Source organism: Brachyhypopomus gauderio, chromosome 17 (assembly GCF_052324685.1).
Source record: "Brachyhypopomus gauderio isolate BG-103 chromosome 17, BGAUD_0.2, whole genome shotgun sequence".
Classification (NCBI taxonomy): Eukaryota; Metazoa; Chordata; class Actinopteri; order Gymnotiformes; family Hypopomidae; genus Brachyhypopomus; species Brachyhypopomus gauderio.
This window is the reverse complement of record NC_135227.1, coordinates 19697705-19723112: the sequence shown is the minus strand read 5'-3', so window position 1 is coordinate 19723112 and position 25408 is coordinate 19697705. Positions and strand designations below refer to the sequence as shown.

The window sequence follows — 25408 nt, the reverse complement described above, 5'->3', positions numbered from 1 at the left end:
AATTCCCTTGTACAAAAAAAAACTATTTTATATTTTGCCAGAATATGGCAGTAGATCTCGTCTATACTGTAGATCTCGAACAGCTTTTACAGATACGTTGTAAAAATGACATGCCATTTAATAAGAAATGGCACGGAAATCTATGTTGAGAAACAGTGAATAAAGTATATGTTTGATCTACACCATGTGTGCATGTTTTAATTTTTATGTCATTTTAATAAATGTGAAGTGGAAATTTAAAATTATTTTATTCTAATCATTTTCAGTCCAACAGAAATGTTGAAGAAGTTGTCTTAACAGTGAGAGATTTGAGATCTTCTGAAGAGGTGAGTTATATTTTAAACCTGTGACTGATACATTTCTCAGTATAATCCAGATAAATTAACACAGCATCTCCAAATCTCATTATACACACACAGGCTGAGTTATAGACCCTTCTGAACAGGACAGTGACTCTGCTATGGAGTTATAATGCTGCCAAAACATTGTAAACAAACAGAACATATTCCGCAAATATACTATTTGCTAGCAAACAAAACGTGACTTTCAAATGAAAACCACGACTTACAACTATCACATTTTGTATTTGTAAATTCATATGTGGCATATGTGACTTTCAAGCAAATGCACAGCAACTTTCTAATACATCACACTACACGTACAAATACGTAAGTACAAAAAAATGTCCTTTGTGGATCGTGTGACTTTTTGCACACTTTTAGCAGGAGTGCTTTCTAAAGAGGCCAACATCATTTTTACCTTCAATCTACCTGGAAACATGGCACATTGAGTAATTGTGTGCACAGGTGAATTTTCTGTGATATGTTGGCGCTGCCTATAGATTAATTCTCTGATTCACAATAATTTAAAAGATCAAATCACACTGCTGGAACTCACAAGGAGCTTCAACAGACCAAAGCAGCTCTGCAGCACCATGAGAGAGAAAGGAAGGAAAAGAACAACTTTGAAAATAAAGTTGATGAATCCTACAAAATAAAAGTCCCTATAGACTGGCACATAGAGTGGCACTGAACCAAACAGAGAGAGACACATATCACAACATAGACAAATGTTTTCATTTTAGTGAAGTAAGGAAGCCTAGCACTGTCTCCTGGTGGTCTTTAGCATATCTTTAGAATGAATGTTTTTAGCATTATGCAGAGCCCAAATGCTTCTTTGTCATGATTCTGTCATCTTCATCTTGCAATCAAATCAAATCAAATCAAAGTTTATTTGTATAGTGCTTTTCACAACACATGTTGTCACAAAGCGCTTTACAGGATTTAAAAGGTTAACAATACTATGGGTCCAGAACCCTAATGAGCAAGCCAAAGGCGACAGTGGCGAGGAAAAACTCCCTATGAGTTGCAATGAATTTGCAATGTCTTTTTTCTCTAGGAATTAATGCTGTCCACTTTCCTCAACATGTAAACTTTACCTACATAAACAAATTTATCTGGGAGGAGTATGTCAGACTGCTGAAATCAGTAAACATGGAAAAGGAGAAAAGCTACAACTGCTTAGAGTGTGGAAAGAGTTTTACTACACTGTGACATCTTCTACTGCACCAGCGCATTCACACAGGAGAGAAGCCATATCACTGCTCAGAGTGTGGGAAGAGTTTTACTACACTGAGTCATCTTCAACGACACCAGCGCATTCACACAGGAGAGAAGCCATATCACTGCTCAGAGTGTGGGAAGAGTTTTAGTAGACAGAGTTCTCTCAACGAACACCAACGCATTCACACAGGAGAGAAGCCATATCACTGCTCAGAGTGTGGGAAGAGTTTTACTCAACAGAGTTCTCTCAACATACACCAGCGCATTCACACAGGAGAGAAGCCACGTCACTGCTCAGAGTGTGGGAAGAGTTTTACTCAACAGAGTTCTCTCAACATACACCAGCGCATTCACACAGGAGAGAAGCCATATCACTGCTCAGAGTGTGGGAAGAGTTTTACTACACCGAGTAATCTTCAACTGCACCAGCGCATTCACACAGGAGAGAAGCCATATCACTGCTCAGAGTGTGGGAAGAGTTTTACTCAACAGAGTAATCTTCAACTGCACCAGCGCATTCACACAGGAGAGAAGCCATATCACTGCCCAGAGTGTGGGAAGAGTTTTAGTAGACAGAGTTCTCTCAACGAACACCAGCGCATTCACACAGGAGAGAAGCCATATCACTGCTCAGAGTGTGGGAAGAGTTTTACTCAACAGAATAGTCTCAAAACACACCAGCGCATTCACACATGAGAGAAGCCATATCACTGCTCAGTGTGGGAAGAGTTTCACAATATTTGAAAGATTTTAATTTCAGAAACATTTAGAATCAAAAGGTTCTGAAAAAGATGGATAAATCAATGGAAAATACAAATGAAGAAATGTGATGTGCAAGGTTAGGCAGGATGACGAGATTAATTTAACGTGAACACATGCATTTATTCAGGTTGGAGCACACACACTCAACACATACTGTAGAACACGAGTTGACTTGACAAAGATGAGCTCAGGACCAGTGGGGAACCGTCAGGGCCCTCTACGCCCTCTCAGAGGGCCTAAAATATTCTTAAAACATTATATATATAATTATCCAATTTTATTTTATCTACTTACAGTTTTACAATCGACATCTAAACAATTACAAAAATATAAGCTAATAATAATAATAATAATCTTTATTTGTATAGCAACTTTCATACATACATGCAACTCAAAGTGCTTTACAGTATAAATAAAAGAAACATAAAAAGGAGAAGACAAAAAGAAAATGTTAGAAGAAATTAAAGTAAAATAACATAAAATGTAAAAAAGTAAAGTAAACAATATAATAAAAAAGTAAAGTAAGTAAAACTAAATAAGATAAGTAAATATAAGAAGATAAAAATAAAATATTAAAATTTAAGATAAAAAGAAATAATTAAATAAAGTGACAAATTGTAAAATAATAGACTAGAGTTTCTTAACTAAAAGCAGATCTAAACAGGAAAGTTTTGAGACTGTTCTTGAAACTTTTCAGGGATGAAATGCCTCTGAGCTCTTCAGGAAGAGAATTCCAGAGCTTTGGGCCATAGTGGCTAAAAGCACCCTCGCCAATCTTTAATCGGCATCTAGGAATCACCAGTAGATTACTGTTTGAAGACCTCAGAGACCTGACTGGAACATATCTAACCATCATTTCACTGAGGTAAAGAGGGGCAAGACCATGAAGACATTTAAAAACCATGACTAGAACCTTAAAATCTATCCTAAAGCTGACAGGTAACCAGTGCAGTGAGTGGAGTGCAGGTGTAATATGATCTCTTTCTCCTGCGGGTCAGAACCCTTGCAGCAGGTGCGAAATAGAGCTCTTTGGAAGAGCAGATAGAACAGCGTTACAATAATCTAGCCTTGATGTGATAAATGCATGGACATTTTTTCCATTTTTTCACTGTCAGCAGGAGTGAGCATATCTCGGACCTTAGCAATGTTTCGAAGGTGAAAATAAGCTGTCTTGCATGTAGTCATGATGTGTGATTTGAAGCTGAGCTCATTATCAAAGGTGACGCCCAGGTTCTTAACACATTGTCTGGCATTCAGATTCATTTGATTTAAATAGGTCTGGACATCATTCCTTTGTGAATCACTGCCAAGAACAAGAACCTCTGTCTTCTGTTTATTTAATTGCAGAAAATTGTCAGACATCTATGTCTGTATATCATCTATGCAGTCAAACAGTGAGCAAATTACATTTCTCTAGAACCTAAGGCCCTAAAATCAAAGTTGAGTGTCATCTGCATATTGATGATAACTAATACCATGTTTATTAATGATATGTGGTAACGGAAGCATATATAGGTTGAATAGTAACGGCCCAAGAATTGATCCTTGGGGGACGCCACAAGTTATTTTTTGACGTGTGGAGGAAGAGGTACCTAATGCTACATAGTAATCACGCCCAGTTAGGTACAATCTAAACCAGTCTAAGACTAAGCCACTAAGGCCTACCCAACTCTGTAGTCGATCAAGAAGAATTTCATGATCAACCGTGTCAAAAGCGGCGCTTAAATCCAGCAGAAAAAGGACTGAGAGTTTGCCTGCATCCTTATTCAATCTCAAGTCATTTACTACCTTAACTAGGGCTGTTTCAGTGCTGTGGAGAGCTCTGAAACCAGATTGAAAAGTGTCATTTATTTGATTTACTTTTACATAATCATTCAACTGGATTGACACAACTTTTTCAATGATTTTGCTAAGAAAGGAAAGGTTAGATATAGGTAGATAATTATTGAGAATTGTGGGATCAAGATTTCTGTTCTTTAATAGTGGTTTAACCATTGCTGTTTTAAAAAAGTTAGGGAATTCACCCAATTGCAGAGACTGATTAACAATCGTTAGAACTTCATTTGCTAATGAGCTCAGAACCTGCTTGAAAAAGCATGTAGGTAAAGTGTCCAGTTCACAAGTAGAGGATTTTAGTGATGAAATCACATCAAGTAGTTACCATGTCAACTTCTTGGAAATAAGACATATTAAAGTTAGGCTGAGTAACTGATATAAGGTTTGATAGTCTATTAGTGCTTGTTGCTATGTTCTGCCTTATACTAGTAATCTTGTCCCTAAAAAATATTGCAAACTCATCACATTTTTCAACTGAAACAGTCTCAGGGAAGGCACAGGAGGTGGGGTTTACTAGCTGATCAATACTTCTGAACAGGACAACCGAGTTATTATGTGATGAATTGATTAAGGTAGAGAAATAGTTTTTCCTTGCTGATTTCACTTCACTGTTGTAATTGTGCAATGTTGTTTTATAAATTATTATATATATATAAAACATATATATAATATATATATATATATAAATTATATAAATAAATTATTCAACCGTGTCTATTCAATCTGTGTTGGAAGGTGAGGGGTTAAGTGGAAGCCTGTGAGCCTGTGTCTCCCCCTATCAGGACTGTGATCCCCGCTGTTCGTTTACAGAGGGCCTGGCAGTTATAATTCAGCAATGCCAGTTTCAAATGACAGCAAAATTGACCAATCATATCTTCCCTCTTAGTGGGCGGGCTTAACTGTATGATAATTTCCGCCCGCTGTGGCGACGCTAGCTGTCGTTAGCATGCCACCGCTAGCTAGTTTCGATTCGGCCCTTTGACGTCCTCATTTACATATTCCGCTTCCGAGAACCACGGAGCTGTGAACTTTATTTTGTTTGGAAACTTATTTTGCTTAACAAGTTATCTAGTACAGATGTTATTGTTTATTGCGTTTTTAAAGCTATACGGTCGTCTCGGTTTTTCTTCATTCTTTATTGCAGTTTATTAGGAAAGGAAAAAAAAGTTTTTTTCGGGGGGGGGGGGCGTTGTAGCGGGCCTAGGTTTAATGGTCACGGTTCGCTACTGCTCAGGACATTAGGTTAACGCACATTATACGGGCTGAAACAAGACCCAAGTGAAGACAGGACGACCCACAGGTGAAACGGATGAACACACACACACACACACTACGGACCCAAATGCCAAAAAAATTTTAACGGGAGACTATATTTTAAACCGGAGAATTTATTTTCAGACGAGTGTTACGTTCACCACCCATTTGAGTGTTACATTTGCCACCCCCCCCCCCCCCCAACAACTTTCGTTCGACACCCCCCCCCCCCCCCCCGCTCAACTACTTTCGTTCGCCACCGCGGACCCGGACCCAAGGTCTGAGCTATCTGCCAAAATTGGACCGCGGAAAGATTTAATTAATTACCCCTGCCCTAGAACGTACACATATGGACTTTTTTGTTGCTGTTTTATTATATAAAGTTTATGTTTATTATGTATGTTCTGGTCTGGTGACTGTGAGGAATGTGTAACACTGAATGACGATGTCTATAAGTGGGGCAGTGGCTTGATTGAGTGCAGGTGTTGTGCATCAATATGTAGGTGATTAAAACCGAAGGACTGTCGTGTTTGGGGAATGTCGTGGAGTGGGAGTCTACCCACAGGATCTTGGGGCTTTTAAGATCTTTTAGGATCTTTTATGTTGAATGTTAATTTGTTAGTGATCATTATGAGCATTGAGCACGGACGTAATTTTGGGGGGGGGGGGGGGGGGGGCCCACTTTTTCAAAAGCCGGCTTTGGTCCCCCCCAGTTTTTACGGTTAAAACCAAATATTTAAATAGCGACGAATCCATGTCCCCCCCACTTTTGAAATCAAAATTACGTCCATGGCATTGAGTAATCCCAAATGATTCCATAATGAGACTGGAATAAGCTATGATATGTTCTCTCTTCTCTCTATGTGATAAATAAAAGCATTTGAAAGTTCTGAAGTATATTATATACTGTATATTATGTTCCGGCAGGATCCGGCACATATTGCACATTTGCCGTATTGAAAAAAATTGCACAATTTGTCCGGCATGTGCTAGCAATGTTAAACATGAACTACAGTCTATTGAGTGCAGAGCGTGTTGAACAGCGTGTGGAAAGAAGGACCTGCGGTATCTCTCCTTCACACACCGCGGGTGCAGCAGCCGGACACTGAAGGATCTGCTCAGTGCGGTCAGAGAGTGGTGAATGGGGTGAGACAGGTTCTTCAGTATGTGTTTTAGCTTAGTCCTCATTCTCCTGTCTCCCACCACATAGCTGGCAGAACTGTACTGTAAATCTGCAGTGTAGAGGGTGAACAAGAAGGGAGCAAGAACCAGAGGTGGGGACTCGAGTCACATGACTTGGACTCGAGTCAGACTCGAGTCATTAATATTAAGACTTTTGACTTGACTTGGACTTTTACACCAATAACTTGGGACTTGAATTGGACTTGAACCTGTTTACTTGCCAAGACTTGATTTTTTTTTACCCCAAATCTAAATTTTAAATCGCATATTAATATTTATAAAATGCGGCCCATTAATTTCATTTCCGTCCTTCTGACGCAGACCGGCGTTACACTAGATTCTGTGACCGTCGAGTTTTGTGACCACAGGGGGCGCCATTTCACAGTTTCTGTTCAGAGGCACAAACGCTTTACGAATGCTACATAAACTACGCTGATGCACTTTCTTTACTCGTTTTTTTGGTGTCCACGAGCCAAAATATGACAGATGTTTATATTTACATTTATCGTCTCTTAATTACATAAATGTACTTAAACAAGATTTACCATCCCCTCACCATTGCAGCCAACAAAGAAATCATGAATGGGATGTACAGGTGAGCCTTTTTAACTGGGGTCACCAATTCTGACGGCAGCCATCAGAATATGTGACCCCACTGAATCTCCAGGTAACAATAGTAGCCTACACCGTGACCCCACAATAACAGAAAACAATGAAAAAATAACCCTAACCTTTTATTAGTCTATATTTAAACATTTTATCCAAATGTTTAGAATAACCATTCATAATGACAGCATCTTGCTTACGATGAAGCTTGCTATTTTCGTGTAAAATTATGTAACGAAACATTCTTGTTTAAGTACATTTATGTAATTAAGAGAAGATAAAATGTAAATGATCTGTCATCTTTTGGCTGGCGGACACCAACAAAACGAGTAAAGAAACGCATCAGCGTAGCATTCGTAAAGCGTTGGTGCCTGTAAAAAAAAAAAAAGACTCAAAAGGACTTGAAATTCCAAGTTTCGGACTTGGGACTTGACTTGACGGTTGCTTGTCTTGACTCGAGACTTGACTTGAGTTGACTGTCTTTGCTTGAGACTTGACTCGGGACTTGAGGATAAAGACTTGGACTTACTTGAGACTTGCAAAACACTGACTTGGTCCCACCTCTGGCAAGAACTGTTCCCTGTGGAGCCCCCGTGCTGCAGACAACAGTGTCACACTGACAGCCCTTTGTCCTCACGTACTGCGGTCGGTTAGTGAGGTAGTCCAGAATCCATGTGGTGAAGTGGCAGTCCAGTCCAGTGCGCTCCAGCTTGTCCTTCAGGAGCATGGGTTGGATGGTATTGAAAGCACTGGAGAAATCAAAGAACATGATTCTCACAGTGCTCCCAGTGGTCTCCAGGTGGGACAGAGATCTGTTTAGCAGGTGAATGATGGCATCCTCCACCCCTATGCCATGTTGATAGGCAAACTGAAGTGGGTCCATTGATGAACTCACAAGTGGGCGGAGGTGGACAAGGAGTAGTCTCTCCAGGGTCTTCATCAGGTGAGATGTTAGTGCTACTGGCTTGTAGCTGTTGAGGTCTTTGGGGTGTGGAGTCTTTGGCACCGGTACCACGCAGGATGTTTTCCACAGCTGTGGGACTCTCCCTAACCTCAGGCTGAGATTAAAAATGTATCGGGTCACACCGCACAGCTCATCTGCACAGGTCTTCAGGAGCCTTGAGCTGATGCCATCTGGACCTGCAGCTTTCCTGACCTTTATTTTCCTCAGTGCACATCTCACCTGGGATGTTGTCAGCGTCAGACTGGAGTGGGAGGACTGAGTGCTGGTGTCTGTGTCAGCAGGAGGTGGCTGAGAGTTAGGCATGGGTTATAGTTCTCCGTCACCATGACGGATTTCTGTCATTTGATTTTTTTTTTGGGGGGGGGGGGGGATTCGTCAAATCATTATAATAAACAACACGCGTGCGTGCAATCTGTTTTGAGGCCGAAATATGATGCCGTGGCGGATGTCAAAAAGTACCGTCTACGTCGACATTTTGCGACCAAACACGGAGCTAAGTATGCCAAAAGTAGGCATCAAGAAAACAACAAATTGCCAAAGAATTAAAAGTTAAACTGTGATCACTACAGAATGTGTTCACAACCACAAACGAAGCGGCAGTAAAAGCTGGTTTTGTTGTGGCTGAAGAAATCGCCCGCGCTTCAGTCTTTTTCAGAGGGAGCATTTACGAAGCACAATTGCTGTTTTCAGTTATTTGATATTTTTGAAATGTGATATCTTTGATATTATTTTTCTTTTTTCACTTGGATAGTTTGATCATTGATTGATGGAGTAATGTGGGTTTCATAACCTAAAAAATTTAAAGGATTTATGTTATAATAAGAGCAACAAGCAAACATATGCAAATATATATAAAGAGTTATTTAACATTAAGGAGTAGTTACATTTATAAGTTACTTATGGCCCTGTGTGGGGAACGATTACGCTGATGTGGCCCGTGGTGAAAATGAGTTTGACATCTGTTTTAGATCATGGATGGCTTTAATAATTCCATTTAAAGTCTCTGTTAGCTGTTTAGTCGTAAAGAATTGTGCAGTGTGTATTTGACTAGTATAACAATTTTTAAAAAATCTGAAATTGAGGTATTTGGAATTTTTCTCTGTCTGCCCAGCCGAGCCGTTGCAGACCATATCAGCCGCTAGCTCTGGGTCAGCCTGGTACAAGGCGGCCGGCACCGTGAGCAGACCTGGATCACAGTCCTCCGCGTCCAAAGCCCCCACTGGAGACTCCTTGTACGACTGGGACCCAGCGGGCCAGGACTGTACACTCGCTGCTGGGGGTGGTGCCCCAGTCCAGGCTAGCCACTTGTTTGATGGGCTGAAACCCTCCGAGCAGCCCCTGGGAGACCCCCGCCCAGAGGAGCCCATCCACTTTGAACCACTGCCACTTCTCAAGCCTGCCAGGGACAGGGTGTACCTCCGGCCCGGTCGCACCCAGGAAGCAGAGAGCTCTGACAGAGAGACGCCGGGAGCTGAAACGAGTAAACCGGCCACGGCTCCCGTGAAGGGCGCTGGTACTGGGGGGTCGGAGGTCAAGGCTGCGGGTCGCAGCAGAGTGAGGGACTACACAGCAGAGTGTAACGTCACCATCCAGGACTCCATAGACAGGAGACAGGAGACTCCATAGACACCTCTGCTATGAGTTCTGGAGTCATAGTGCTTTGTGTGTATGTCTGGTTTGCAGAAAATGTTGCTAATCTTTGCTGAGGATTAGAGGCTCACGAAGGGGGGCAGTCAGTAATGTCTAATGTCATTAAATCAGCCTCCTTTAGTCCTTTATGTATAAATGGAGCAAAATATTAGATTTAATATTTATAATCTGATAAACCATCATATTTATAAAGTGATGTCTGGAATTTTAACGGGTGGTTTGTCTTGGTGTTTATGTGCTATATTGTCTTAGAAGCCTAGTGGAGGCAAAGATGCAACTTCCTGTAGAGATGAAAGTGTGTTTAAAGCCCCGCCTCCTCCACCAAAAGTCATCAAATCAGTGACCATCCCCACAGAGCCTTACCAGGACACTGTCACTGCACTCAAGTGCAGAAAAGAGCACAAGGAGGTGAGTAGGGCATTCTGGGAAATGTAGTAGGGAAAGGGGATTTTTTAATTTCCATCGTACATTTATATTGTTGCTAATATCAACACAACAGAAATGTGCTTAATGCTTCAGTTCATCACCTGGAAGTTTTAAAAAGCATTGAGTGATTAAGTGAACCCAGACCCAGTTGTTGTCAGGGGTCAAGGTTCGGTCATGTTGGTTCTGATCTGCAAGCTGACAGCAGGCACTGTGGAAGAGTGATGAATGCTCAAAGCGTTCAGCGCTGAGCAGGAAGGTCTGTTGGGTGGAGGAGGGCTGTCAGGAAGTGGAGATTCTGGAGAACGTGGTTTGGGACAGCATGTAGACCCGCCTCTGTGTAATTAATGAATTAATCATGCCTACATGCCTGTTTTTAACATATTGTGTCTAATTGTGTTAACAGAATCTTTAGGTTACAGCATTTTCTCAGAATATTAAGTTTTTTGTTTTTTTATTTCACCATAATGATTACCTGACTTATTTATTAATTAATTTAAAGATGAATCATTAAATATTAATTAGTTCATTTATTTTCAATATTATAATGTCATGTCCATACTATAAACTGACTACATTTCAAATTTTATTTGAATTTGTAGTGAAATATAGAAGTTATGGTTATTTATATTGAAGAATCTCTCCGATAACAGATTTTTCTTCATTTAGCTTTAATACAGTCGGAGAAAAAAGGGGCATTTTTCTTCCATTGTTCTGTTTGTATTTAAATTCTGTATCCAGTGGTATGATTTAATTTGCCATTTTTGGACTTACTTGAAGCAGGTAATCTTACTGCTTATGTTTTTGCGATAGTGAATCTGATAAAAACAAGAGAGCTTCATACCTTTTAAAACTCACCAGGATTCACTAAATTTGACTTGTTTAAATAATTTTCTGGAGGACCCCCAAATAACTCCATTATATAAACATTAATGTACATTTATTGCTCAGGTGTTGCATTTTGTCACTTCATAGATTCTCTCTTTACACAGGCAGTTTAGATAAATATACTACAGTATATACTTTTATGTGTTTATTGTAGTGGTGGGCCATTAACGGCGTTCGTTAATTTGATACTCTTATCGGGCGATATAAAAATTCTCGCCGTTAATCTATTCTTAAAGTTGGGTTGGGAACTGGGTCAAAATGGGTAAGCAAACTATGATGACTTTCAACTTGATAGTTTAGCTCGGCTGTATTCCTAACCAAATTGCACAGTAGGGGCGAGAACGAGTTTTCAAACCTGTGAATTACAAATCGTACGTGTGTTTAAATGGATGCAGCCACGAAGTCGCCAGGTTTGCTTCATGGAAAATTCATTTTTAGTAACTTAGTGTTACCGGAGCTCGGAGCGGTCGTTTTCTGCATGGTCCTAGCGCTAGATTCCTCGCTATTTAAATATTTATTTTTAACCGTTAAAACTGCAGAGGACCAAAACCGGCTTTTGAAAAACTTCCCCCCCCCAAATTACGTCCGTGAGGTTAAATGTACTAAATGTTGGCTTCCATATCAAATATCATGTTTAGCTGAATGTAATTTTTAAATCAACATTTTTTTATGTACAGTATGTAGGCTTACAAATTCATGTTTACCTGAATAAACCGTTGAACACGAGTAGCCTACATTTTATTTAGTGTGTTTTTTTTCTTCAAGTATCAAAGTAGAACAGCTTTCTCAAGCAGTCATTGATGCATTTTGGAAACAGGAGATGAGCCCCTGGTCTAATGCACCCTCTGTATTAAGAAACCCTATCTCAAAAACTGACTTTTAGTCATTACTTGGGTAGCACGCATATGAGCATGGCTGGATTACTGACCGGGCCAGTGGGGCCAGCGTCCAGGGGCCCTTGAGGTCAGGGGGGCCCTGGCCGAAAACTTTTTGCGATGCCTATCAACATTTATGGTACAATATATTTTTATTTCCGAGGGCCCCTCCATTTTAAGGATCCTCTGACTATTAGGGACTTTGACCCCAGGGCCTCTTGGGGGCCCTAGCCATGCTTTTGGGGGCCCTAGCCGTGCTTTGGGGCCCTAGCCATGCTTTTGGGCCCCTTAGGAAAATGGATGAGGCGTTGTGGCACTGCTCTGACTTCGACTTCTGGCTATTAGGGGTCCTAGGAAAGAGCAGGGCATACCATTAGAGGGCCCTTGATCATGAGGGCCCCTGCTATGGGGCCCTTGACTTCCATAGAAGTCGTTTACCATGGCTCCTTGACTTTCTAGGGACCTAAAATTCAGGCCCTTACTTAATGTTTCTGAATTTGTATTGTCTCAAAATTATTATGTTCGATTTCTCTTAAGCGCAGAGACACAAATTAATTTAGCAATTTTGCAATTATTTAAATTTAAGACAAGCAATTTGTCTGATGAATGCTATCTTTGACACCGATTACATTTAGTGAATTTGGCCAAGGGTGTGATTTCACTTATGTGAAAACAACTATTTCTTGCTATTACCAGATCAGCAACCAACAGCCTTTTTAAAGGCTCATTGCCCTTTATACTGCATTATATTATTTTATAATAGTATAGTATATTATATTATACTATATTGCATATATTCTGTTACATTCTTTTCATAGTCTTTTTAAAGGCTTATATATTATATTATATTACATGATATAATATTACATTACTATATTTACTATATTAAACTTTGAAAGGTTCACAGCCTTTTTCAAGGCTAGTGTAACGTTGCTAACTAGCAACTCACAGCTTTTTTAAAAGCTTATTGTTATTTGCATATTACATTATTGATAATAGTAGAAGTGTAAGCTTTATAATAGTACATACATACAATACATTTACAATAACAACAATTTATAGCTAAATAGTTATAGGTCAGCCTTTTTTTATTACATATTGTATCTGGTTCTACAATTTTGTGATTGTAGCATTATATAATCGCTCCAGAGGCACAGCAACAATTGATTCTGATATTGTCAAACAAATTGACACAGAAAGACAATACTGGCGGGAAGTTTTGAAAAGAGTTGTTGCAGTCATCCAGTTTTTGGGGGAGAGGGGACTTGCTTTCAGGGGAGATGATGAGCTATTATGATCAGCCCAAAATGGTAATTTTTTGGGCATCATAGAACTCTTAGCCAAATTTAACCCATTCCTAGCTGAGCACCTCCAAAGGTTTGGAGGTAAGGGAAAAGGTTCTGTGTCCTACTTATCATCAACAGTGTGTGAAGAATTGATTCATTTGATGGGACAGAGAACAAAGCAGGCAATTGTTAATGAGATCAAAGATTCTAAATACTTCTCTGTTATAGTTGACTCCACTCTAAACCTTGCTCATGTGGACCAACTTACTTTTATTTTCAGGTTTGTTAATAATGACGGACATGTAGTTGAGCGTTTTCTAGCTTTTGAGCCTATTGAAAACCATAGTGGGGACAGTTTGGCAGAGTGTGTCATTGCTATGGTGGAGAATCTGGGCCTAGACTTATCCAACTGTAGGGGCCAGTCATATGATAATGCAAGTAACATGTCAACTTTTCCAAATGTCTACATAGCACTTAGACTTTGTTTTGACTATCACACATTGTGAAGGGGAGTGTTCATTCTCCAAACTAGCTCGTATTAAGAATGAACTCAGGATTCTGATGCGCCAAAACCGCCTGCTGGCATTAATTGCTGGCATTGTATTTTGTCAGAAAAAATTTTCAGTCAAATGAACATTTCTTGCTTTAACCCATGGAGTGGGGAGAGAGCAGGGTGGGTGTGGGAGTGGGGAGAGGGCAGGGTGGGTGTGGGAGTGGGGAGAGAGCAGGGTGGGTGTGGGAGTGGGGAGAGAGCAGGGTGGGTGTGGGAGTGGGGAGAGGGCAGGGTGGGTGTGGGAGTGGGGAGAGAGCAGGGTGGGTGTGGGAGTTGGGAGAGAGCAGGGTGGGAGTGGGGAGAGGGCAGGGTGGGTGTGGGAGTTGGGAGAGGGCAGGGTGGGTGTGGGTGTGGGGGGAGGGCAGGGTGGGTGTGGGAGTGGGGAGAGAGCAGGGTGGGTGTGGGAGTGGGGAGAGAGCAGGGTGGGTGTGGGAGTGGGGAGAGAGCAGGGTGGGTGTGGGAGTGGGGGGAGGGCAGGGTGGGTGTGGGAGTTAGGAGAGAGCAGGGTGGGTGTGGGAGTGGGGAGAGGGCAGGGTGGGTGTGGGAGTTGGGAGAGAGCAGGGTGGGTGTGGGAGTGGGGGGAGGGCAGGGTGGGTGTGGGAGTTAGGAGAGAGCAGGGTGGGTGTGGGAGTGGGGAGAGGGCAGGGTGGGTGTGGGAGTGGGGAGAGAGCAGGGTGGGTGTGGGAGTGGGGAGAGAGCAGGGTGGGTGTGGGAGTGGGGAGAGGGCAGGGTGGGTGTGGGAGTGGGGAGAGAGCAGGGTGGGTGTGGGAGTGGGGAGAGAGCAGGGTGGGTGTGGGAGTGGGGAGAGGGCAGGGTGGGTGTGGGAGTGGGGAGAGAGCAGGGTGGGTGTGGGAGTGGGGGGAGAGCAGGGTGGGTGTGGGAGTGGGGGGGAGGGCAGTGTGGGTGTGGGAGTGGGGAGAGAGCAGGGTGGGTGTGGGAGTGGGGAGAGAGCAGGGTGGGTGTGGGAGTGGGGGGGGGCAGGGTGGGTGTGGGAGTTGAGAGAGAGCAGGGTGGGTGTGGGAGTGGGGGGGGGCAGGGTGGGTGTGGGAGTTGGGAGAGAGCAGGGTGGGTGTGGGAGTGGGGGGGGGCAGTGTGCTGGTACTGCCAGACAGGGAGAATCCAGCAGTGGTGTTTGTGTAATGAGGGCAGCAGGAGAATGACCAAACCTATTGAAGAAGAGATTGAGATCATTCATCCACTTCTGGTCCCCCACTGTGAGTCAGACTTCTTGTGACCTGAAGTAGTGTTGAGACTATTCCAGACTCCACTGTGAGTCAGACTTCTTGTGACCTGAAGTAGTGTTGAGACTATTCCAGACTCCACTGTGAGTCAGACTTCTTGTGACCTGAAGTAGTGTTGAGACTATTCCAGACTCCACTGTGAGTCAGACTTCTTGTGACCTGAAGTAGTGTTGAGACTATTCCAGACTCCACTGTGAGTCAGACTTCTTGTGACCTGAAGTAGTGTTGAGACTATTCCAGACTCCACTGTGAGTCAGACTTCTTGTGACCTGAAGTAGTGTTGAGACTATTCCAGACTCCACTGTGAGTCAGACTTCTTGTGACCTGAAGTAGTGTTGAGACTATTCCAGACTCCACTGTGAGTCAGACTTCTTGTGACCTGAAGTAGTGTTGAGACTATTCCAGACTCCACTGACGTTGTTCTGCTGCAGTTGGTCCTCCATCTTGTACCAGTTGACTGCTGGTCATTGTATTCTTGATTTGGAAGTTGTCATGGGTTTTTGGTTTGCTCACTTTCTACATTAAAACCTCCTTTTACCTGAGACTTGGCGTGATCGTTTCAATTGTATTTCGCACTCCCTGCCCGTCACATAAATAAATTAAAAATTGTCCTGATTGCGTTCCAGCGGTTATATTTTTTTATTGACAATTTACTCATATGATTTTATTTCACTGAAATGCAAATTAAAATATGTATTCATGCACAGTGTGTTTTTTATTAAAGAGCAGGTGTATGCAAAGAGACCAATGTTGCATTTTGGAGCAGGTATTACATAAAAATAATTTGGCATATTGCGCTCAGTAGTGGCATATTCCTATTAACAGTGTCATATCCCACTCGGCAGTGTCATATTCCACTCGGTAGTGGCATATTCCACTCAGGTATATCGCAGTTAGCTGTACGTTTTCTAAAGGTACACTGCTACCTCAGGTAACGTTAGCTTAGCCTTTTAGCCTAATGTTTTTTCTTTCGGAAACTTTATAAAGTGGGAAAGTCCACTAAAATTCGAGTATATTCCTCTTAGACAGTGGTATATACCACAGGACACCAGAAAGTGCCAGTGGCACATGAAACGTCATTTCCTTTTATGCCAGTGGCATAAAAACGTCACATGCCAGTCCACAAAATGCTGCTACCCCTTCTCTCCAGATGGGGAAACAGTGTTTTTTAGATGAGACACTTAAAATCGTTCATTAGCTGTTGATGCATCAAGTTAATTGAAACCTAATGGATTTATGAGGTAAACTGAATGTATATTTGTCACAGAACAGCTCCGGACCCTTCTCTGTGGGCGTGCCGCTACGTTGTCTGCGTGTCGTTATGTCCATGTTTGTACTTCCGTGGGCTTGGGTCGTCTGTGAGCGTGTTCGTTTGTTACACCTGTGCCTTGTCTCGAGGTCACGTGGGTCCGTGTAATTCACCTATTTAATGTGCGTTCGCGCAGTGTCTTGTGCTCGTCTTTGTCTAAAGTTCATGCCTGTGTAAGCCTCCGCATTTGCGTGCTTGCACCGTATGTGCTGGGCTTTGCGTTTTTGTCATCAATAAATGTTCTGTGTGCAACACAAGACGCTCATTGTGTTTCCTCCTTGCTCCTACACGCCAGCGGTACAGATTACCTGGCTACCCCGTCTCGCTCCGTGGGAGAGAAGAGTGTTACTCGCCTGTGTGCCTTAGTCCTCGTTTATCACTTGTATTCTACTTTTCTTTTGCTTATCTGTTTCTACTGCCTTGGTGCCTGAGTTCCTAAGTTTCTATGGAGAATAAAACAGGTCACCCTCAGCCTCTGTCTCCTGCTGCTTCTGTCCAAACGTCACAATATTTAAAAGATATGCGTTGCGTTCTTTACAAAAAATTAATCCAAAACAGTTTCAAGTAGAAAGAAGAAGAATAGGCTGTATTAAAAATAAAAAAACAAAAGGAAACTGAGACATGAAAATTTTAAAATTGTGAATCAAGAATGGATTAAATGTAAAGTGCTTTCAGTTTCTTAAATAGTTTTTCTGAGAAAATATTTCAGAACTCACAATGTTTATATTACAGCATAGATTCATTACCAGCACAACCTAAAAACCTGTAGAATTTTTTTTTTCAACAAATTAATGTAAAAATTATAGTGTTTGACTGTTAAAAAATTCTCATAAAAAACAGTGCTTTACGGTAGTGTCAGAAAGTATTTATTTCTGAGAAAAAAAATTACAAATTATTGTTTTCACAGATTTATTTATTTATGGTAAATTCACAAGAAATAAACAGTTAAAATTTTTTATAGTTTACTCGGGATATTTCCTGTCACAATTTTACTGTTTATCTCTGTTAGATATACAGATATTTTTTTACATTTTTTTTCTCAGTATATGATAGCACATGTATCAGTGCTTTTAGACAAAGGGGAACCTGATTTTGTTAACCTGAGTTTAGGGAACACGGGTGTCTGTGCAGCATCATGCACAACAACATTCAGATTTACAAATCGAACATGGTTGAAATTAGCATAAAAGGAGGGTGATCTGGGCGCCTCAGCTAAAGTGAGAGGAGTGCAGATGGGGCGTGGCCGCACTCCAAGCACAGTGGCTGTCAAGAAAGATTAACGCTCACCCGGTACAGTACACGCTCCCAAAACAGCAGATACCTTGAAGGACACAGTTGAGAAGGAGGACCTTAGAGACGTAGAGGAACAGCAAGGAGACTTTCCCATGGTCACACACACAGACACTGATGTTTATAGAGTGAACTTTCAGTGCCAGGGCAATGTAGCCTGTGCACTGGCTATACTTCAGAAACAAACACTGGAGGTCGAAGGGCCTTGATGGATCTGTCAAGCTCTCTCTAGGAGATGGAGCTCAGTTCCTGACACACCACATGTTAGAGAATGATGGACTTTAGTTTAGACAACATCCTCCTCTCAGTCACTGCGGTCAGCGAGTCCAGCTCAAAAAGTAGAGACGACTGTGGCCCTTCCTATAGAGAGTTTTGGTGTTTTTACCCCAGTCCAGTTTATTGTCTATGTACACTCCCAGGTATTTGTAGTCCTCGACAGTGTCCACAGTGACCCCACTGATGGACACAGGGGTAGTCAGGATGAGGGAGGGCAGAGCCTGTAGTGTCAAACCTGTTAAAGAACTGGTTTAGTTCATGGGCCCTGTCTTCACTGCCCTCCACTACTCTGTTGTCATTGGACCTGAAGCCGGTGATGGTCCTCATTCCACTCCAAACCTCCCTCATGTTGTTCTGCTGGAGTTCACACTCCAGCTTTCTCCTGTAATTGTCTTGTGATTGTGGTCTTTATCTTCCCCTGGATCGTCCTCACCCCCTCTTTGACTCCAGCTCTGAATGCCCTCTTCTTGTCGTTAAGGAGGGACTTAATGTCCTTGGTTACCCATGGTTTATTGTTTGGGTAACACTTTACAGTCCTGGTTGGGACAATGGAGTCCACCCAGAAGTTAATGTAGTCCGTTATGCACTCACTAAGCCCGTCGATGTCCTCTCCATGCGGCTCAGAGAGTGCCGGCCAGTCTGTAGTCTTGAAGCAATCATGCAGTACCTCATGAGTCTCCTCTGACCATCTCCTCACTGTCCGCGTGGTCACAGGTTGGCTCTTAACAATAGGCACATACATCAAAGCAGATTAAAATTTAGAAATTAGAAACATTTAGAAATTGCAATTAATCAAATACATATTTCAAGTAGTAACAAGTAACTATTCCACAATATGTGAACATTTCAGAAATGCTGTGTCCCGTGTATTGTGCAAGGTGCATATGCCATTTTGACTACCATCATTACCCAACGTTGTAAAAATACAACAAAGACATAACAAGCTGAAAATATAAGTTGGTGCATTCAACAATAATTTTGTAATTACATGTTCTAGACAGTCTAACAATTGCTAAAAAAATTATTTTACATACTTCAGTGATAAGATATTCACTTCAGTGAAAGAGGGAGTTCATCACACAGGTGACCATCAGTGTTGGCCATTTTTAATCACACAGACACACTTTTACCTACTAGTTAAACTTAAAACAGCTTTTTGGTCAACACTTGTCAGTCAACCACGTTTCTGCTGCTTTAGCTATGGGCCCTGTCTTTACAGGTCCAGTGGTGCATCGTAGTGCAGGGGGCTTCCTCTTTCTGAGTGCGGGGCGATGCACAAAAATGGTGGGAACAGCATCTGCTCTCAGCCTAGTCTTGCCCTGTTTGGTTTTGATGAACTGGTCTGCCTCAAAATGTGCCTGCAGAGTGATATAAGTTTACTCCTCACACATGACAACTCAGTTTTGTCTACCCATATACATATCCCATAGTGGGTGAATACACAGTATTAGAGAACACTTACTGGATACGTATACACTCATTAGGCTACACGTATAAAAAACAACCAAGGATGGGCAACAAGTTCAAATTCATATCACATCAATACTCATAATAATCATTTTCTACTGTCTTTTTCTCCTCTCTCTCTTTAAGCCAAAGAACCATAGGGGATTCAATGGAGCCTGCAACTAGATAGCACCCTCACCCTGCACCCGAGTCTGTCTGGAGTCTTTGATTTTTTTTGTTCACTATTCTGTATTTTAATAAATCAGGCATTAAGCTTTCCAATAGTGTGCTTTTTGTGAAAAGTGCAAATGCAGTGTTTGATGATTACCTCACACATTTATTTTTTGCTGTTGTAATCTTTAGTGAGGGTAAGATTGCTCCTGCTGAGTTGAGACAACCATTTTTTTCTCCTCTCAGTATCAGTATCTCCTCTCAGTGGGGAAACCATACATTTTTGCTCCTTTCTCTGATCGATTGGAGCATCCCCATGCAGGCGTTTTGAAAATAAACTACCATTAAATAATGTGATAAAAAGCGAATTATTTCGAATTATTTCGAGTATATATATTAATATTTAGTTTAATTATGTTTATCGTGCTGGAAAATATTTAAATGGACCTTGAAAGTGCCGTACAAGTGCTTTAATTCCACCTTGTTTAGGTGTATGAACCCTGCAAACATGACTTTGTCGGTCGCGCTGAAGCGCTGAAGTCACGTTTGGAGCACACTACGAGCTCTGTTATGTACACAACTGTTGTTTTCTAGGTAAAAAGTGGATAAACTCCGTTATCAACACTCGTTACAACGCCAGACCTGCGCTCACTTTTAGGAAGAAAATAACAGACAGTGTCAGTAGTTTTTAAACCTCCCTCTGTCGTGTGCGGTGCCTTTGCTGAACCTCGTATGTGGTTTATTCCAAACGTGTGACAGAAAAACCGCGTCTCACCAACGAGACTCAAATCACAATCACAATATCACAGATACTTCATACCGCTAGTCTCCAGTTTTCCACTACGCCGGTTTTAAAAGTATTAGCGGCTCGCTGGGCTTGTAAACAAACCGCGCACCACGAAGATGTAGCAGTGCTTGACCAACAGTGTTACGAACACAACTCGAAAAAATCTGAGTGTTGCGGGGCATCTTATAACTTATATCCACCGCCTTCCAAAGAAGAGGACCTGCGTCTAAGGCTGAAGGCGCTAAATTTAAAACATCCACCCAAACGTCCATACGTCTGCTCTTATCATTTTGTGGAGGGGAAACCAACACCAGATCATCCTTATCCCGAGAAATGGCTCGGTTATGAAGCTCCGATGAAGCAAACGCGTTGGGTGCTTGTGAGGCTATCAGATAAGTAACTATTTTATCAGTGGCCACATCTTTTCCTTGCATTCATTTTGTAATTTTAAGTAATTAAGTAAAGAAGTAAATAGACAAGAATGCCTATTTTATGAAAAAAATCATTAAAATGTAGTAGTGTACACTAATGCGGAAATAGCTGACCGGACGTTCTAACACAAAGGCGGAAGAAACGCACACTTGAAAGTGGGCGTGGCGAAATACGGTGAATAAACCAGCCTACACCGCTCGCGCAGGGTCGCGCGAGGTGGGCGGAGTCGCGCGCTACGGTCGCTCGCGAAAGTATATTTGCGTTTTGTGTGCGATCCGGTGACATTGTTGGCCTCAGTGACCCTGTGTCTCATGCCGCTGTTTGCGTTCCGCCATCGTTTGATTTACAAATTAAGCACTGGGTGTAATAGTAATGTTGGTGTTTAGTGTACTCAAGCAGCCCAGCCCACTTTCGCAAATGGTGAAACACCTGAGCAACTCTAGTGATATGGCAGTGTTGTAGAGACCAAGAGTGGCATGATGAACACTATTCTGACTAATGGCTAAGCACATTATGATGTTGCCACCACGCACCCCAGGGACACTGACGACGGCTCACTGTCTTATCATGTACCTTTCCCTGTGCCTTGTTTTAGTAAAGTTGTAAAGGAACTTTACAACCACTGCTGCTACATTAATATTTATTTTATTGCTGTACCTTTGGGTAAGAGAGTAATGTAATTTAAATCATTTGTATGTCCTGTACATATTCAGAACTGACAATTAAACTATTCAAGAAAAATCTAAAAAGATTGTACTAAGACTTAAATTATTCATGTGGGATAATAAAGAAAAACATACATTTTGGTCAATAACATGTGAGTTTTTCTTGGCATCTGTTAAACTAATTAAAATCTGGAAGTTCTGTTTACTGGGAGCAAAAACAGTCCGAGTTTCGAACGTAACATGGGCGTGGCTTCGGACTTGAGAAGAGGGTGGAGTTGGATGTGGGCGGGGTTGGATGTCCAACTCCGCCTTCCTGCAGGCTGCAGCGAGAGGCTAATCGACCACAGGTTTCCTTATTCTCAATATCAGCATCGGGCGTTTAGTGGAGTTGCGCCTATTGTCGTGTTGGTGTTTGGAAGTGTTGGACTACTGGTTGACCTGTAAGTACTTAACTTAGTAATACGTACCACTAACACCTTTTAAACAAATCTTAACCATACTATTTTGTTCGCTCCGTTACCTCACGGTTGAATCTCGTGTCATGGCTAAGTTGGTGGAAAATTTAGTAGCTCAGTGGTTCCTGTTACAAAGATAAAAGCTTATATGCTAGTTATATTGTACGGTTTTATTACAGTAGATTCAATGTGCGATTTAATTGATTTTATGCTGTTATATTGGATGTATTGAAATGTTACATACATTTGATTTAGTTTGGTTATTCATTGAAGTAATTTTACGTTTAGGTGAAATCATATAGATAGATATATACGGGTGTACTTTTCCCAAGCACAATAACAACATTTGGGAGAAGCTTTGACGCCCCCTCAGGAACTCCTTTAGAAAATGTTTACTGTGTATTGTCTCCCCACCTCCGCATTGAAATGTAATTTACTCCCTTCTGATTATTTCCCCATTGTTAATCGGTTTCTCTATTTGTAAATATCCATCGCACGATAGAAAAATATCTCTAAAGGAAACTAGTCTTGTCACCCTGCAGGATCCTTAGTCTTTTTCCAATTTTATATTTCACCAGAAGATGGCAGTAGATCTCGCCTATACTGTAGATCTCGAACAGCTTTTACAGATACGCTGTAAAAATGACATGCCATTTAATAAGAAATGGCACGGAAATCTATGTTGAGAAACATTGAATAAAGTAGATGTGTTATATCTACACCATGTGTGCATATTTTAATTTTTATGTAATTTTAATAAATGTGAAGTGGAAATTTAAAATTATTTTATTCTAATCATTTTCAGTCCAACAGAAATGTTGAAGAAGTTGTCCTAACAGTGAGATATTTGAGATCTTCTGAAGAGGTGAGTTATATTTTAAACCTGTGACTGATACATTTCTCAGTGTAATCCAGATAAATTAACACAGTATCTCCAAATCTCATTACACACACAGGCTGGATTATACATCCTTTAACACAGTATTAACACAGTATCTCCCAATCTCATTATACACACACAGGCTGAGTTATAGACCCTTCTGAACAGGACAGTAACTCTGCTATGTAGTTATAATGCTGCCAAAACATTGTAAACAAACAGAACATATTCCGCAAATATACTATTTGCTAGCAAACAAAACCACAACTTACAAATACAAAATGTGATAGTTGTAAATTCATATGTGGCATATGTGACTTTCAAGCAAATGCACAGCAACTTTCTAATACATCACACTACACGTACAAATACGTAAGTACAAAAATGTCCTTTGTGGATCGTGTGACTTTTTGCACACTTTTAGCAGGAGCGCTTTCTAAAGAGGCCAACATCATTTTTACCTTCAATCTACCTGGAAACATGGCACATTGAGTAATCGTGTGCACAGGTGAATTTTCTGTGATATGTTGGTGCTGCCTATAGATTAATTCTCTGATTCACAATAATTTAAAAGATCAAATCACACTGCTGGAAGTCTTAAGGAGCTTCAACAGACCAAAGCAGCTCTGCAGCACCATGAGAGAGAAAGGAAGGAAAAGAACAACTTTGAAAATAAAGTTGATGAATCCTACAAAATAAAAGTCCTTATAGACTGGCACATGGAGTGGCACTGAATCAAACAGAGAGAGACACGTATCACAACATAGACAAATGTTTTCATTTTAGTGAAGTAAGGAAGCCTAGCACTGTCTCCTGATGGTCTTTAGCATGAATATCTTTAGAATGAATGTCTTTAGCATTATGCAGAACCCAAATGCTTCTTTGTCATGATTGTTTCATCTTCATCTCGCAATGAATTTGCAATGTCTTTTTTTCTCTAGGAATGAATGCTGTACACTTTACCTACATAAACACATTTATCTGTGAGGAGTATGCCAGACTGCTAAAACCAGTAAACATGGAAAAGGAGAAAAGCTACAACTGCTTAGAGTGTGGAAAGAGTTTTACTACACAGAGTCATCTTCAACGACACCAGCGCATTCACACAGGAGAGAAGCCATATCACTGCTCAGAGTGTGGGAAGAGTTTTAGTAGACAGAGTTCTCTCAACGAACACCAGCGCATTCACACAGGAGAGAAGCCATATCACTGCTCAGAGTGTGGGAAGAGTTTTACTACACTGAGTAATCTTCAACGACACCAGCACATTCACACAGGAGAGAAGCCATATCACTGCTCAGAGTGTGGGAAGAGTTTTAGTAGACAGACTTCTCTCAAAGAACACCAGCACATTCACACAGGAGAGAAGCTATATCACTGCTCAGAGTGTGTGAAGAGTTTTACTACACTGAGTAATCTTCAACGACACCAGCGCATTCACACAGGAGAGAAGCCATATCACTGCTCAGAGTGTGGGAAGAATTTTACTCAACAGAGTAGTCTTCAACTGCACCAGCGCATTCACACAGGAGAGAAGCCATATTACTGCTCAGAGTGTGGGAAGAGTTTTACTCAACAGGGAAATCTTAAACTACATCAGCGCATTCACACAGGAGAGAAGCCATATCACTGCTCAGAATGTGGGAAGAGTTTTATTAAACGGAGTCATCTCAACATACACCAGCGCATTCACACAGGAGAGAAGCCATCACTGCTCAGTGTGGGAAGAGTTTTACTCAACAGAGTTCTCTCAACAAACACCAGCACATTCACACAGGAGAGAAGCCACATCACTGCTCAGAGTGTGGGAAGAGTTTTACTCAACAGGGAAATCTTCAACTGCACCAGCGCATTCACACAGGAGAGAAGCCATCACTGCTCAGTGTGGGAAGAGTTTCACAATATTTGAAAGATTTTAATTTCAGAAACATTTAGAATCAAAAGGTTCTGAAAAAGATGGATAAATCAATGCAAAATACAAATGAAGAAATATTTGTGATGTTCGAGGTTAGGCAGGATGACGAGATTAATTTAACGTGAACACAGTTGCATTTATTCGGGTTGGAGCACACACGCAACACATACTGTAGAACATGAGTTGACTTGACAAAGATGAGCTCAGGACATTAGGTTAACGCACAATGTAAATGTTTATTATATAAAGTTATGGTCTGGTGACTGTGAGGTATGTGCAACACTGAACGACGATGTCTATAAGTGGGGCAGTGGCTTGATTGAGTGCAGGTGTTGTGCATCAGTATGTAGGTGATTAAAACCGAAGGACTGCCGTGTTTGGGGAATGTCATGGAGTGGGAGTCTACCCACAGGATCTTGGGGCTTTTAAGTTCTTTTAGGATATTTTATGTTGAATGTTAATTTGTTAGTGATCATTGTGAGCCTTGAGTAATCCCAAATGATTCCATAATGAGACTGGAATAAGCTATGATATGTTCTCTCTTCTCTCTATGTGATAAATAAAAGCATTTGAAAAACAAATTCTGAAAACTAATACTAAGTTCTATGCCTCATATATATACACTGTATATTATGGGTATTATGTATATTATGGGTATCTGCCAAATACTTTGGATGAATCAGACCAAAAACCAACAGGT

At 41.3% G+C, this 25408-nt stretch overlaps 1 pseudogene; it reads left to right on the top strand.

Moving 5' to 3' along the window:
- Positions 1-1426: 1426 nt before the first annotated feature.
- LOC143480393 (uncharacterized) lies at positions 1427-25408 on the top strand (annotated as a pseudogene).